This window comes from Cydia fagiglandana, chromosome 2 (genome assembly GCF_963556715.1).
Source record: "Cydia fagiglandana chromosome 2, ilCydFagi1.1, whole genome shotgun sequence".
Classification (NCBI taxonomy): domain Eukaryota; kingdom Metazoa; phylum Arthropoda; class Insecta; order Lepidoptera; family Tortricidae; genus Cydia; species Cydia fagiglandana.
In genome coordinates this window covers 19,867,336-19,884,037 of record NC_085933.1, presented here as the reverse complement: position 1 = coordinate 19,884,037, position 16,702 = coordinate 19,867,336, and positions in this window count along the sequence as shown.

The following is a 16,702-nucleotide window of genomic DNA, read 5'->3' as shown; positions in this document are numbered from 1 at the left end:
AGGAAACTTTGAACATAATTCAATAAATAAAATGGATAGAGAAATTTTCCACAGCGAGTTAAAAGACAATTTCTGAAAAAAAGTATAGTTACATGGTAAATTTTTTAGATTTTCAATTTGTATGTATAAATCGGCAATAAAATGGCATTCCAGTGAAAAAATTAGACTGAGCAATTTTCCGGTCCAAGCCACACCAAAAAATTATATTTTGTTAATATTGGTATTTCTGCGGGGATTTTTTTTTTGATATTTCATATATTGTTGCAATACGTTACATGAACATGTCCGGAGAAGAAAGTTTAAACGGAGCAATTTTCCGTAAAAAGATATTAACGATTTAAGACTTTAGGTATTTACTTAAATACTATTATTATTATTCTTTGGAAATTTATACAATACTTTTTATTTATTGATACTTTATCATACTGTAAAGCTTTTTCTGGCTGAGGAATTACTGCGGGGTCCACTACCTTTATTTACTACACTATATTAGCAAATGATATTTCTAATAATTAATTGTTACGAAACTAGGGTTTAACTTTTGGTTTCAAGTCGCGCGCTTATACCAAATGGCTACCTCTGTTACGATATTACTTTAAGCAAACAGTAAATACAATGTTCAGCATTTTCTAGCGAAATTGTTTCACTAAACAATGACATGTACGGTTTAAACATGTTATCAAGCTTCAGTACCGTTATTTGAAGCCTATTTAATATTTGAGAGACAGCGATACTGTTGACAGATGACGTAGCGGTTCACAATTGGCTGACACCTACCGTCATACCCCCACCTTAAACTTACGTTTGCAGTTTTAATCCCCTCCACCGGCCACCAGGGACCGTGGCTCGCTGCCACGGAAGTTGCCTTCATTGGCGTTCTGTTTGTCGGAACGTTCGGTTCACTACAAAAAATTCTTAGAAATCCTTAGATTCTTAGAATTTTTTTGTAAGTACTAATTTAAAGTATTCTTTAAAAACGGTGTTACCGTTCGATGTTTGATATAAATAATTTAAAGGATTTGACGGACAGCTCGTGTTCGTCAACGTGTTTAGAGGACACCTGATCGATTCACATCGCGAGTGCAGCGCAGCCGTCGCGTAAGTACCCTAGTGATTTTTATTTAATTTGTTTACAGTGAATCGATTCGTCATAAGCACGGAACAGGTCATTAAAAAAAAAAAAAAAAAGAAGATGAATGTGAATGGCAATTTATAGGCCTCAGTTTTATTGTCTTCCAAAGGGGACTGTAAGGTTCTTATTACAGAATAGAACTGCCAATTAATTTCGGTGTTCTTTAAAAGACGCGCTCTGTGCCGTCGTATGTTATGCTAAACCATCTGTGTTCTCGCATTAAGTAAGCTTAGTCTAATTACAATAATAATGATAGTAAGGTATATGACCTGATATTTTCCGTGCATTTCCATAATTTCTGGTACTGTGCTGTCGACAGAGAACCCCCTAATTTTCAAACTGGTTGAAAAAGGGGCTAAAATGTCTGAAATATGCTACAATATGAGGCCATCATCATCAGGAAATACTACCTATGTTTGGTATCGCCATGGCCCATTAAACAGGTACTCTAGTATCGTGTTGGTTTCCATATTACGGTCATGTCCGCCTTAAAGTTGACGAAGCCCCGCTGTCGCGGAGCTTCTATTTTCGCTCTGAGGGACGAAAGGTAACTAACAAACCTACATCGAATACTTATTTTCAATCTTTGTGTTCATATCCTTTGGAAAGTTTTTTCTTAAATAATACGACTTTAAATGCACAGTACCGTCAGTATCTCTGTACCTAATAATAAAAAGTGCCACTGCAAAAGCACTTTCAGTTAAAGCAAGGGATTTAAAAGTGAAACTCTTGTATGTAAAAGTGACATATTTCTATTCAGTTTGTTTGTGTGTTTATGTGAAAAATTTATATCTGCTATACATATATGTATACCCACATACAGGAGAAGCACTATTTAACCCTTTGCTATAATAATAACCCTTGTGGAAAAAGGAGGTTCGAATTAATTTTCTGTTCATGACATAATAAAGTAATTGAAAGTATGAGGTCGGGTAGTTATGGACGCTGCCTGCACAAGGGATGATAAATATTCTGCTGCGTAAGCAGAGTAGTACAATCTTGCATCATGTAAATTAGCATACTTACTCTAAAAATACCCACCTGCGCAAGGTGTGGAGAAATTTACTACTATTACGTAACTTATGGTACCTATACTACCTATTATGGATGTCCGCCAAGACCTACTACCATAATTATCCAGCTGCGTACCTATGCGGGTATTAGCGGAAATATTATTGAAAAAGCGTATATAATACAAATAACATACTTAACATTTCCCGCCTGCGTAAGGCGTGTGAATATTATTATTGAGCCAACTGAAGATACGCCGCCTGCGCAAGGCGTGTGATCTTCATTAACCTGCTACGCTAGCAGATGAAACAAAATAGGCACTATAAGACTGGCATAATATAATCAACAATGGCTCCATATACCACTTATTCCGCCTGCGCAAGGTGTAGAAAATTATTAGTCATGGCGAAAAATAACTTATAGTCAGACATTGTTCGGAATCTGTAAAAAGCAGGGTTGCTTTCTAGTTGTGAGACTAAAGTTAAACAATTTTAAAGCGTAAACACGCTAAGTATGTTAAAATCATACAAAATGCCTACCGCAGGGCGTGAAACATCCATTAGCCTGCTGCGCAAGTGGGTATCAATTAGGTCATGGTTTCATTAACCAAATATTGCTACTACAAAGCATTTACCATACAAGTATCTATTTAACATGTTTTTCAATATGCCAATATAATTCACCCCTCATGTCAATCTCTGCCTACGGCATAGGCATTTGAGAATTTAATCATATTTTCGCCTTGCTGCGAAAACACACCCCAAAACATTAAATTGTCCCGGGATGACCCTAATCTTAACATTACAAGATCCTAAGAGGGTAAAATAAGTCTTAACACACTCGCTGCCAGCGACCCGCTAGGCGGGTTCCCTTTTCGTAGGGGCTGGTCGTTGCATAGGTAAAGATTTTCTCGTGTTATCGGCCACGCTTGGAACGCGTAGCTCGCGCTGACACTGTGTTAACTGGCTTTTGGGTCAGTAATATTAGATCACCAAAAACGAGACGAATCCCGTTTTTAACAAACCCAAAGTCTGGATTCGAAAGTGTGTGATTCATACGCGGCCCATTCAATGGCCAAGGTCATGATAATCTAGATACTAATCGTTGAACAAAAAATTTGGAGATTGCTATTGAATTTAATTAGCCGGCCGCCCCGCTGCAACATAATGCGAGTCATTTAAAAATAGAAATATAATGCCCTGGAATGGTTCAAGGTTCTTGACCATTCATTCATCATTTAAGCCCACGTGGGTTAAACACATTTTAGAAAACGGTACCTCCCATGGACATAAAAACAAATGTTGGATGTATCCCGCCTGTAATGGTGCAGCATAAAAAATAGCTTTAAACTCCCTTAAATTTGCGTTGTCTACAGAAAAGACGTGAACAAGTTAACCATAATATAAAATGTGTATGACCCACAATTGGTATGTTCATCAACTCATTGGCAGTCCAAATGAAAGAAAGCCTTTTTGGTATCAATCCAAATGACGACTGATAGATGATGAACTCAGGCTTTAAAGATAGATGTCCTAGATTCCCTAGACAATTTCATATCATTTCATAACAGAACCTTTTCTTGAACCCTCGCACTTCTCGCAATTGAAAGACTGTATTTACCTATTCATTCGAATTTACTTGCAAACCTAAAACCTGACCGTAGGTTATGATTTTCCTTGGAAAATGTAAGCTCACAAACTCGAGGGTTATTTCTATACCAATGCTCATTAATTGGTGTGCTGTGAAATTTTTTCACACATTCATTACTTTGGCATTTGGCAACAATAATGTATAATGTACCTGTATCTATTTGCTCTACGAATGTTGCAAATATACCTAGGTGAAAATCAGTGAGCTCACTGAGATACCTAACATTAAATTTTATTTAAATCATTTTATTATAGACCATTGAACGATTTAAAGCTATGCAAAGGCGCTATAGCCCACGCAACCGTTTGATTGAATTGATGCTAAAACTTGAAGTGATGTATCATTCGGTTTTCTTAAAAAACTTGAAAATACGAAGGCTGATTAATGCCAAATGAATATATAAATACTGATTATTAATATTATTATACATGAAAACGAAGAACCTTACTATCTAACCTGTCAGGCAATAACATCTCTTTGTTGAGATAAGTAGTTATGTTATGTCTATATACCTTGAGCTTGCACCAGGTAGTGCAATTAATCCCGAAATAAGGTGCATTCGTGGACAAAGCTAGAACTACCAGCTAGCATGGCCTATTACTCATATATTTTAAACAATGCGAATTGTAATTTATTAAAACGCTTATTGAAGGTAGATCTATCATCTACTCACGAGCCAAACCTAGGCTTAATAGGAGCGCAAACATTGTAATATGTTGCAAAATACCAGACGATACAACAACAAGCGGGAGAACATTCTCCGGATAGAATTATCAAGATTAAATTGTAGCTGGTTAACAGAAATGGACGGGCTTTTATTACTAATGATACAGAACGAGCTTAAAATTCTGATTGCTTACTTAAGATTTTAATCGGTCACCTTATTTTAATAATTACCTAAACTAAAGGCTATGTAAAGTTTATTCAGATATAACGCCTTGATATAATGGCTTGGCCATACATCTTGCCTGATGGTACATAATTGCAATATAAAAGTAATGAGATCCTTACGAGAAACAATCCTATTATTATTCTTGCTGTATTACAGCCGTTGAATTAATAAAGTCCAGATACTTACCATATTAGCCCCAATTATTATACCAACATGTTATAAAATAAAACCTCATCATAGGCTGGTTAAAGTATGGGCTTAGGCCCAAATATATTTTTTTATATAATTCTCTGGGGCGAGACATTACTAACGTAGCGATTCATGGGAAAAAACTGTGATTGTTACAACATGATTAGATTTTTAATATTGTAACTGAGTATGGTATATTTTACAAGGCCAATTACATTCTGAATGGCTGCGCACTGTACACAATGAGGACTGCAGAGAAATCGTATTTGATAAAGGGTTGAACTCCTTCAGATGATTAACATAAAGCTGTTATAGCCCTACCAAAATTAATCATCAATATATCACTTACCTACTGTCTATTTAAGATCGTACAACAGCTGGCATGTAAGAGTAGCTAATCAGTTAATCCATGAATTAATTGACCAAAAGCCATGACTACTTCTGCAGTATAAGAGACATTATGGCATGTATTATTGTTGTGATAAGTGCACGTTTCAAATGAATTAATGGCCTTTTAAGACTAAGATTTTTGGAAAGAAACAAGAGAGGCTCTGAGAAAATGTATAAAATCGTTTTTGTGTGCCTATAAGTTGAATTGTATCCTGCCTTATTAATACTAATATCTGGTAACCATAATTATCTGGGTACAGGACACTGAGAAGTGTCAATAATCAAAGTTTATTTTCCTCTTTGCAAGATAAAATAAGTAAAGTAATACAGAATTATGTTAGAATGTGGACCTTGAAATAAATGGAAACACAAATTATGATATGAATATAATTGTGGGATGGAGAAAATAAAAACATGATTGTTTGCAGAAATGATTTTAATAAACACAGTTTTCTATACACATGTCTTTTGCTTTTAACAACACTCCTTACCTGTCTTTAAACAATAATGTATAGTAAAATATGTCACTGCACACTTTAGAGCATTAGTCTAGTTCACATTCATCCATGTACCCGGATTGTTAAGTGCACTTGTACTCGTTGTTTCCATCAGTTTCATTTATCATTATAAATGGATCACATTGGCGTTTTCGGACCACCAGGCGATCACAGACACGTCTCAAATATTAAATAGGCTTCAAATAACGGTACTGAAGCTTAATAGCAGCGTTTTACCTTACAATAAAACGCTTATTAAGCGAAATACCTTATTTGAAGCCTATATTTTTAAATTCGCCTGTGGCTTCAACACTCGGTTGCAATAAACCACATCACTTTTATTAAGGCCGTTGAGGGTACTTTTGGCTTATTGTTTTTTCTCCCACCATGCAGGATGCAATGAGTAACATCTATAGTCTATACAGCCCAAGATACTGGTACGTTTATGTTTTATTTCACATTGGAAAATTAAATAATAATAATATTATTTGCAACCGTTTGGTAAGTGGTATTATTGCAACTTCGTTTTATTTATAATTATTTGAGATCCAATGAAGGCAACCTCCGTGGCAGCGAGCCACGGTCCCTGGTGGCCGGTGGAGGGGATTAAAACTGCAAACGTAAGTTTAAGGTGGGGGTATGACGGTAGGTGTCAGCCAATTGTGAACCGCTACGTCATCTGTCAACAGTATCGCTGTCTCTCAAATATTAAATAGGCTTCAAATAAGGTATTTCGCTTAATAAGCGTTTTATTGTAAGGTAAAACGCTGCTATTATTTGCTTTCAGGATCTCAAGTCATACCTCAACTCGTCGCGCGGAGTAATTTATGTTAGTTTTGGTTCCAACTAGTGATTTAATTTTCTTTGGTTCCAACTTTAGCCCGTCGTCTCTCTCTCTGAACACAAAATGAGTTTGCTGCTAACAGTATTCTCTAAATTACCTTATGACGTTCTATGCAAATGGAATACTGAAGATTTGCCTGCACTTCCGACTAATATGAAAATAAAAAAATTCCTACCGAAAAGGCTTCTTATTCAGTAGTCATTTAGCTACTGAATAAGAAACCTTTTCGGTTATTCACATCTCTGAGTTAAACTTTAGCGAGATAAGAAGTCGACATTAACCCTTTACCAAGCTGACATTTCAAAAATGACAATAAAATGTCAATCTTACTAATCGAAAATATAACACATGTTTGAAATGCCGTATGTGGGAAATATACAGGGTGATTCAGGAGACGTGAGCAGCACTAACACTGCGCATTTCGTAAATTATAAGCAACTGTTTCGTATCAGTATTAGTGAGGTTAACGTTAATTTTAAAGTCGTGTTGGAAAAAAAAAGTTATAATTTATTTACGACATGCATGGTCACCCTACAATTAGAATACTAAACTACCGATATTCTGTGTCAAATTGAATGTCATCAGTCATCACGGTCTGGTTACTTTTGAGAACTCGTATGTCACTCAAGTTTGACAGTTTATTTTCTTCGTAATCATAATGCTGTCATTAAGGTTAAAGAGGTTTTATGTTTATTAATTAGGTCTTGTAGGGTGACCATGATTGTTGAGAATTAAATTTGCCCTCGCCAAAAAGTTAAAAAATAGGAAAAAGTGTGGTTGTTTCACATAAATACGACGGTGATCGATCAATTATCAGTTACTGAGTGTGCAGGATTAGTCCTGCTCACGTCTCATGAATCACCCTGTATATGCCTTACCCTGGTAAAATATTAAGGCGACCATTATTATAATTTTCACATTCAACGAAATTTTTGCAGAACATGGAACGGTTGTAGCCAGAGTTTATCAATCGCAGAGTTTATCAAGGCAACATCTTTTGATACTGATACTGAGCTAATTAATACTTTTGATTGCTAATTGACATCTTTGAATGCAGGCAGAATTTTTATTCATCACGAGAAAAAAATTTTGATGCCGACGTTGCTGACCTACATGACTTACTCGTTTTAGACGACCATCACATTACTCTCAATTGAGTTTAGTCTATTAATATCCTGGCCGTATAGAAAATTCTTCGCTGCTAAGAAACTTACGGCTCGATTCGGAAAATGAATTTGATGTCTACTAGACCTCAACAAGTTACGATATGGATAATTTAAAGATATTTGTAAGATAGATAGAGATAGATAGATGTCAAATTTGACGTTTCCGCGATTCTGGAGGTCCTCTTGAACGATTTCGACACAAGTTATGACTTAGTTATCCAAGTCACATCTAGTCGATATCTAATGTAAATCTAGTTGATCTTTATATCGTCTCTAGATCTTGTGATTATCTCGTTTCCCGAATACGCGTGTTACTCAAAAATACGAATATTCATTGCAAGGGTTGTGTCATTTTAATTATAGAATCATTTTAATTAAATTTTTCCGTGAATCACTCGGATAATTTTATTCCCAGAACTCATAAAGGAAACAAGCCATTTAAGATTATTTGTTGTTGTTGTTTATTTATTTCGATTCATAATAAATACTGGCATGGATTACTTGAATGCCTTTGAAAGAATAATATTTATCACCAATGAATTTCACATATTTTTACAGGACATCCAAAAAACTTTTCATTACTCAAGGAGGAATGCAATCAACAGACGAGGCAATCGTTGCTGGCGTACCATTAATAGGTAATTTATTAAACTTCAAAGTAAATATTCGTTATTTGGAACTAGCTTATTTTTACGATCAAAAATTACCAAAGTAAATATACAAAGGGGAGGATAATAATTGGAGGATGGGATATAAGGAGTCTGAATGCCATCTTACAGATCCCAAACCAGCCTCTCCTGCTCATGGTCACCCTGTTCAATAACAAAACGAGCCTCTGGCGATCCACCAACCCGCACTGGACCAGCATGGTGGGCTTATGGTCCAATCTCTTCTCAATTTGATGGCTCCTCTACACGATGGGCCAGCGCCGGCCTCTCCAAGGGACGCAGCCATGCGGTAGAATGAGATAGCAATATCACTTGCTCCCTCTAACACATGAATGCGTCCCTTGGAGCGGCTGGCGTTGGCCCATCGTGTAGAGGAGCCATGACATGTACGACTCCTCATTACGGCGCTAAGTGCCCTGTAGGTATATAAAAGTGCTGCTAAGAAGCCCCGAGCGGAAGCTACCCCCACAAAAGATTTTAATTTGCAAGAAAAAATTACTCCAACACCTACAGAGGCCACTCTTTGATAAACGAAGAGCGTCTCACTGAACTGAAACACGCCGTAAAAGAAATTAAGTGGGACGTTGAATAAGCGTTCTACACTAGTTGTAGTGGCTTTAAGCTTAAAACGACATTTTTCACTTAAGCACGCCAAGTGTCGCTATGGTAAACTAAGCTAGCAAATTGACACTGCTAAAACTCCTATCAGCATCTTAAAAAAATCACAATGTCACTTAGAATAAAAGAACAGTACGTTTTTATTTTTAGTCAGCATTATGGTAGGGAGGACTGGAAAGGGAGAGGGGAGGCCTTTGCTCAGCAGTGGGACACATAGGCTGATTAAAAATATATGGCTAAAATATGGCTTTGAACGGAACGAAAAAAAAATGGTTATTGTATCATATAAAATACACTATTTTAAATCGATTTAGCCCGGTTAACCCAAACTACTGTATCTCAAGATACGTGAAGGCTCCTCTTCACGTTGGGCCAATGCCAACGCCAACGAGGGACGCAGCCATGCGGTAGAATGAGATAGCAATATCACTTGCTCCCTCTAACGCATAAATGCGTCCCTCGTTGGCGTTGGCGTTGGCCCAACGTGAAGAGGAGCCTTGAGTTTGGCTTGACACGGCAGTGCGCTGGAGCGCGCGATGTGGTGATCGGAGCACGTGCTGCGGCCTGCGGCAACTCGTGAGTGCGACTTGGGCTCTTTAGATTATATTCGCAAATATTGAACATTATTTCCCACACAGCAATTTCTACACTAATCCCAAAATGTGCATTGTCATTCCTTTGTACCTAGATTTAATTTACGTCACATTACTGATTTAATTTAACAAGCTCTATGATACCTAGTAAACATAAAACTCAGGTTACATTTTCTCATCCCTACAAGCCGCGTTGTTTTCAAAGTTAATTCATTAGAGGGCGAACAGATGGCGCCTCTGGGAAAAACGATCCCTTGTTTTATGTTGTAACTTTTGTGTCACCGACAAAGTACAACCCTTCCAAGCTAATACTTGTTGTAATCACAAGTATCACAACTGGCAACTCTATCAAAAAAGGTATCAACAAGATTCCGAGGGAATCGGCAGTATAACAATATTTTGTTGGAAATTATTTTATGCTGTGATAGGAAGCTTAATTAGGGTTGTCAAATCTGTACGCGCTACCAAAGTAGAGCTTTTAAAGAGAATTTTCGAGACAGGCGTTAAAGAAAGTTAAGGAGTTAACTTTAATAATGAATAAGTCTGAATGTCGAACGAGATATACGGTTTTGTTTGAGATTTTGAAGTCTGGTATAAGAATTTAACTAAAGTTTTTCTGTTGTAAAATTTTAATTTTCCCTCTTAAGTTAGTGATGTCACTCTTGGGACAGGTTAGAGAGCCAAAGTGCCTCTTTGTGGTTAGGTTGTTTTGTAAATGAAAAAAGTAAAACAAATAGCCCAAGTTTATTTTGTTTTAAACTTCAACAGGGCTATTTTAGTAAAATAAGGAATCAGCATTTTTTACACAGCGCCGGCATACAAGCGTACGGCCTTCCTGATCTTAAGCAGTCATCATTGCTTAACATGTACTTAAGCGATACCTATTCTCTATGAAACTTCATCATACATCCTGACTGATGATAGTGCTGATTTATGGGCGATTTACGACGTACAGATGTGAATTGGATTACCCGAATATACTTCGTTTACTTAACAAGACATTACTCGTAATAATCCCATCAGCATCACAGAATATGCATCTGCGGCACTCTTTAACCCACAATGGAATCTGTTTATTTCAATCCTACCATTATAAACATAAACAGCTCCATTTCCGTAAAAGAATTATTGTAACAGCCCTAGTTTATGGATAAATATGTTATCCTTTACATTTTATTGCCCACGTTATTGTACTTTTACTCCATTCCGTTGTTCGGCGGGGGATAAAGGAATCAGTGGAAAATTTATATAAATAACACGTGTAAGGCTTAAAACTGATGAAAATGACTTACGTCCCGATTATACATTTGTCTTTTTGAGTCGTTGACTTTTGAAAAGTGACTTCAAGTTTGTGCTTTTGATTCAAAGTTGTTTTCATTAATAAGTATTGTTACTTATATTAAGATAGCGTACTGCATTGGTCTATCACGATTTTTATATAATATTTTGCTTTTATTCATCCTTAATATTTAACTTGTGTCTTATCATCATATCAGCCCTTTATCGCCTACTGCTGAGTATAGGCGTCTCTTCTAGTACGACTCTTATCTACCGACTGACAACCCGAATGCTCAAGTTAATGATCAAATTATGTTAATACTCGTACCGTCCAATTTGGTAATTTTTTTTTTGTTTTAACGCCGTATGTTATGTTTGTCGTAAAAATCTAGGAACTTTTAAAAAAGGTATCTGAAAATTGTTGTTATCATCATAAACTAAACCAAATGTTATCATCATAAACTCAACTATACTACCACCATTATGTTATCACCATAACTGCATAAGCCGTCATTGTCATAAAAAAAAAACAATCAGAAATGAAAGAGAATGCGGATATAGCGGGGACAGAGGAGTCCCAACTGTCAAGAAGGCACATCGGCAAAATATCGACGTGAGTTGCTCCTGACGTTGAATTATTAACCTCTAAAATTGGTGGGCCAATACACAGGCGGAAACGAGTTTTCTTTTCGGTTTATTTATTAAATGGGTCTTTGAAGCAGAACAGTCTACGGCAAAAGGCAAACCGAATGCTTCGTCTTAGTCAGTGTTTTAAGGGGCCCACAGATTACCAGTTTGCCGAACGATACCAGCCTGTCAGTTGTTCGGAGCTGTCAAATTTTGCGTTAAACTGACAGGCTGATATCGTCTGGCGAACGGGTTATCAGTGGGCCCCTTTAAACTCATAGAATGTAAGGCGGTAACACAGATTGTAATCATTTTAATCTATCTATATAAGTATATTAATTTTAAATAATTACTACTTCAGGACAAATTTCCTGTAGAAAGTTTCTAGGATGGCGTCCATATAAATAAGGATGGTACAGGTTATTGAAGGGTCAGCAACGCGCATGGACATGTAGGCCATAGGATACGGTAAACGCTTACGATTAGGAAGGCCGTATGCTTGTTTACTACTGATGTGGTATTAAAAAATATGTCACAGTGTATACGGAAGCCTTCCACAATCTGAGAAATATTTGAGATGAGAGCTCGAGTAGGTAGCAATAATCTTGTTTAACTGTATTTTTGGATTAGGTAGGAGAAAGACGTAGTTATACATACAATGACTGAAAATATAGGTAGGTATTGTGAATTCAGCCTGAACTATATTCCGAAATGGGATTTTTTTCCGCTGTAAGTTTCTAGTTTAAGGTGAACACGCCGACTACAAAAGGCGGTGTTTGGCGCCTTTTATCCAAATCCCGTTCATTCAGGCGTCAAATTCTCTATGCCCACTTGGAAACTTTGACACAGAGCATTTATCGCGAACAGCATTATGCTTGGATCCACGTTTTCAGTGTGATGTAATAAAACGAAATCCAACTGGGCAAAAATAACTTTTTTTATGTAAACGCATGTTTTATCTATTGCTTTCTCCTGATTGATAGTGGAAATGCGTTTGCTTTCCCGGACTTTTATTTTAGTGACTCAATGTTGTTGGTTAAATACATACAGGGCATACAGGATGTAACAAAAATAAATACAAGTTGTACGTTACTGATTACATCCCCAAACAGATCATTTTCTTGGTAAAAAGAGGTGAGAGTTTACCTACCATTCTGTTCTCGACATATCGACTGGCCTATAGTATCTCGACTAAGTATATTTATTTATTGTCAAAATATAAACATTTAGTTATAACAGTAACAATACGAGTATACCCGTCGGCTGGTGTGTAATCGGTTATTATGTTATTCATGACTAATAAGACGTAAATAGATTACTATTTCATCTCTCTTGGCAAATACTGCTATTATGTCGGCTTGATTAATGTGACTTAGATGTCTGTAAGGGATGTACCTTTGTGCCGAGGGATTGTCACAGTTTAATCTGTTGTCGAAGTGAATGGCTTCTCAGAAGTACGAGTAGCTAAGTAATTGTGTAGTAAGCAATGTAACCTATGTGTATCCTTGTAGTATATAACTGCTCTTATGTATACAAGGATATAACATAATGTATAATATATATACAGGTGTATATTGAAGCACTCTGTGAAGCACTTGATTTGCTTAATCATTTCTAAGGGTTAGCTGTCTTAATAGGTATAAAATATTAAGGACCGCTAATTGAAAGTGAAATGACACTTGAAATGACTATTCTGATATCTTGCGCTTGTTTGTGTAAATGTGGTACCAATTGTAAATTAACTATTTAAAACTATTGATGAAACACGTTAGATCAGAAAAATTCAAACTAGTTAATAAAATTCAAAATAGAAAGAGGTCAAACTAGTTAAAGTATTTATTTAATCTAGCTCCCTATTAACCGATTAAAAATAAAAATAAATAAAACAAATAAATATTATAGGACATTTTACACAAATTGGCCTAAGCCCCACGGTAAGCTCAAGAAGGCTTGTGTTATAGCCATAACTCGGACAACGATATATATAATATATAAATACTTACATATATAGAAAACAACCACGACTCGGGAATAAATATCTGTATCATCATTCATCATACAAATAAATGCCCTTACCAGGATTCGACCTTCAAATCAAGAGTGAACAGGCACCTTCTGGGCGAGCTCGCTCCATCGTAGGCCACGTCTACGCCTCGGCTAGTCTGTGGCCATGAGTAAGCCCATTCATAATAAAAAAAAAAGAACCCGGGACCATCGGCTTCATAGGCAGGGTCAATACCCTTTAGGCCAGACTGGTCGTCAAAGGGATTTTAAAGGGATGTTTTCAAAGAGTAACACTGTATTCTGTAGAAGTGTAGAGTTTGTTTTAACTAACCCCCAGAACTTTTAAACTATACTAATCCATAAATTATATTAATCCATAAGGTACGGTGATTACTTACCATCAAGCGGGTCGTATGCACGTTTGACACCGACGTGGTATAAAAAAAAACTATTCAATAGAGGAGGTATTAAACACCATAAAATAGATCCCTCAAAGCGATAAGTTCCCCTTTGTACTGCTTACTAATTGCATGCTATTTTTAATGTATTTTTGTACAATGAAGAGTTTACTACTACTACTAGGTAGTACTTAAAGACAATACGCTCACTCTGGCATTAACTCTGCAGTAATAAACGCAGGTACCTAACATAATTTAATCCCGTGACAAAGTCTAGGTTCCATTAGCCGTACTTATATTTGCAAAGACTTTCTGTACCTTCTCGCGTCGCTGCACATCTAGGTTTCCACGTGTTTTCAACTCATCTTAATTATTATGAATATGTACTGAGCACTAACATAATACGAGTTAAGCTACATTATTAGGGGGTTATTCTCTACAACACCACGCTACTACAACACGCTACCAAACGAATTGAGATAAAACGGAAGGCCTGCCGCGAAACACGAAAATAAAAATTACGGTATCGACCTCTTTATCACTCTTGCATATTCGAACTATAGAGAGGCTGATAACGAAATTTAGATTTTCTTGTTTCCCGGTAGGCCCTCTGGAATACAATTGTTATTGGTTTGAGCCTCGTTGCCATTTAGATAGGAGGTACATTCGTACACTCGCTCGTGCGTCTCGCTCGCGCCAGTACATGTAGGTACGGACAAGTACGAGCGAAATGCAATGATATCTAAATTTAATGTTGTCCAGAGATCATACCAAACTCGGGTAATCCGACCGACCGGTAATCGGGCATTTAGGACCAAATGAAGGTATCAAAACGATTTCCAGCTGGCTGGGAATTAATTCTTCGAAAAAATCTACTTACTGCTCCTTACGGGTAAAAAAGTAAAAAATTAAGTTTATTTATTAAGAAAAACAAACATAAATCTTTTTCAGGCTGAAAATTTACGTCACGAGAGGCACTTACCTATCTGAAAATAAAACGAAATTGTTGTTACATATTTTGTTTGTAATAAGGTTGAAAACAAACATAATTAAATGTAAAATACGTTTTTTTTGCTTTATTCCCGCGTACACGTAAAAAGGTTATGTTTGTTTTATAAGACCGTAAATCCCATCTCGCATGCTAACCCTTTGTTTGCCGATGGAAGATAAATCCCATATATCCTTCTGATAGTCGCTGCATTTTGGAAAACAATCATAAAATAACATGTTTACCTATGTCAGTACTTTCACTTCAGGGGGCCGAATTTTTAATCCCTCGAATTCGTGTTCTCTCTTTAATAATATCTCCACTGTTAGGCATTTAAATTCTACTAATAGAAATGAAAACGAGTAGTCAATACCGCTAAATTCCCAATTTCTATTGCTCGTATTTCAAAAATATCAATTCGCCGTTTTCTAAAAATTTCCGAGTGACAAAATCGAGCGAGTGAAATTATACTGCTATGGAATACAGGGTAACAATATAAAATTGAAAATATCGTGTTTCGTGATTTTTTCTATCAAGCAAACTTCGACATTTTAAGGTTTTGGTTGGAGTCTCTCCTTAGAAATACATTGTATTAGGTATATTGTCTAGTTTTGTGTCATTTTTTCATGGCATTGGTCCATGACTAAAACGTGTAACAATTAAATATAAACAAATGTTTGCTTTATTTGACAATAAAAATAATTAAAACTTGAAATCTTGAAACTTTCCCTAACTGACTAACAACGAGTCACTTAGACAATTATTAGAACATATACTTCAATAAGAACGTATTGGCCATTAGAAATTGTAATGTTAAAATGAATTCTATCTCCATTTCACGTAGGTCGCTAGTGCTTGTTTTTAAGACTGGTAGTGATAAATTCAGAAAGAGTGTGTTCTGTTCAATTAGTCTCCTTTAAATTCGAATTCTCGTACTATCTGTAATTTATTTTCTTTTTCAAGTCCCGTAGTTAACAATTTTCTATCTAAAGAGCGTTACTTAATAGTTATCTTTGAAACTTGAATATTTTATCTTTTTCTTAGCTCTAGTCGCAAATATTAAGAGGTATAGCTTTATTGCTGAATAAACGGCTATTTGTCGGAATTATTAAGTAGGTATGATTTATTAAGTCTTCTGAACTGACCAGACATGACCTGTAAACAAAAGCGCGTGGATGTTTTACTTAAAATGATGAACGATACATGTACTATGTGTGTAGTTAGTCCTGCTCACATTTCCTGAATCTCCCTGTATGAAGCTCGAGTTGCACATTATGTAACCACTGCATTTAGAGGGTTAAGAAATTTTGATTTTTAAAGGAAAAATTGAATAAAGTATTTTCTTTCAAACAAAACAAAAATATTTAAGTCACGTTTCGCACTCGACCTTTTTTAAAAATCATTAACTACACCGACCAATTTCCCAAGATTACATAAGTACAACGATCAATCATCAACAACAGTGATTCCTTATCTTTCGTGAATTAATTTACACAATTATTGAAATAAATTTGGGTAATATTAAACAATATTTTGCAGAATGGCTTGGAAGATTGAGATAAATTTTCGCGGAAATAATCTTCTCCAAATTGTTGGTAACGTGAACCCATAAATACGTATTTCGCGATCGTTCATTTTAAACGGAGTTTGGGGCTTTATTTTATTTTCTCGACTGTTTATTTATGCGCTTCTTGTCGGAATTTTAGGCTACAATTAATCTTCGATAAATTCAGGAAACTGTAGGAAAGGTTAAAGCT